General features: G+C 67.7%; 1 protein-coding gene across 2 annotated transcripts in view; it reads left to right on the forward strand.

Annotated features, from left to right (window-relative positions):
• The window catches only part of PTPRG (protein tyrosine phosphatase, receptor type G), a 790,321-nt gene that overhangs the window by 476 nt on the left and 788,583 nt on the right, over positions 1–1,262 (forward strand). The gene's annotated exons all lie outside the window — the stretch shown is intronic.

Genomic DNA, 1,262 nt, shown 5'->3' on the forward strand with positions numbered 1-1,262 from the left:
TGAGGGGGGGATCGGGGTGCCGGTGCCTGGCAGGGCTGGCAGAGACTAGGGGAAGGGGGCCGGGTTCGCTGACCATTAGCTCCCTCTCTCTCGCCGCCGGGCTGCTGGCGCTGCCGCCGCCACCTGGGCGGACGGGCTCTTAGGGAAAGCTGGGGTTCGGAGGGCTGGGCAGGGGGGCTGGGGGCCGGGGCCCGGGGCCCGCTGGCTGCTCCAGCCCCTTCGGCCCCTGGCAGCGCCCGGATGCCTTGCGCAAGGGAGCGAGCCCCAGTCTCGGCTCTGCCTTTCTGGAGACCTGGCCACTTCGAGAGCTCCGGAGCTTGGGGAGGAGGCAGGCTGGCTCGGGCACCTTTGCTTTTGCTGGGGACCGAGGTGGGGGGCGCGGACCTAGCCGGGAGAGTCGAGGGCAGCCTGGGGAGACAGGAGGCGGCCGAATCCCGGACACTGGAGACTTAGAGAGTCAGGAGATGGAGGTGGTCTGGAATGGGGGGCGAAAGGGGGACAGGCAGCCATCGGACTAGGTGGGCTTCAGAAGGCTGCGAAGGTCGCTGTGGAAGCCGGAGCGGGGCTTGAAGCGCCGCTGCCCTCGCCCCCAGCCCTAGCCTGCGGCCACTTGTCTCCCAAGTTCTCCTTTTCTCTTTTAACCGCGCGCCTCCCTTGGGCAGCTGGCGGGGAGACTGCTGGGCTTGGGGGTGGGGTGGGGCGGAGGTTCATCTTAATTCGGGATCGGGGGTGGGGAGAGAAGGGGGGAAGGTCCAGGCGGTACACACCCGAGGGTGGGCGTGTGTGGCTGGGGTAGCAGCTATTGCCACCTAACAGAGCCTCGGAAGTCACTGCCCTTTCAGCCGCCGCCGCCGCCGGGCAGCCCAGCCGTGAACTTGAAACGCTCCCAGTGGCGGCTCTCCAAAACCCAGAAAGGCTGGCCTGTCGCCTCTCTTGCCCCCCAACTGGGGCTTCGCAGGCTCGACTCTGCTCGCTTCCCCTTCCTCCTCCCACCTCCCCTGGAGCCATCTGTACCATCCCCCGCCCGGGGGGCGCTTCTCCGGTTTACCCCCTGCCCACCAAGAGGGCCCCAGCCGCGCCCCTCGGAGCGGTGGAGGTGGTGGAGAAAGAACTGGGGTCTTTGCTTTGTACATTCTCCCGGGGGGCCGGGAAGGCAGTTTGCCTCTGGCCTCTTGGTCTTCGGGGTGCAGAGGCTTAAGTCTGTCTGCACTAACCCCCCCCCCCCCACCATCATCCAAGATTGCCAGCCACCCATTGGCTCC

This window comes from Vombatus ursinus, unplaced genomic scaffold (genome assembly GCF_900497805.2).
Source record: "Vombatus ursinus unplaced genomic scaffold, bare-nosed wombat genome assembly UNPS02014773.1, whole genome shotgun sequence".
NCBI lineage: Eukaryota > Metazoa > Chordata > Mammalia > Diprotodontia > Vombatidae > Vombatus > Vombatus ursinus.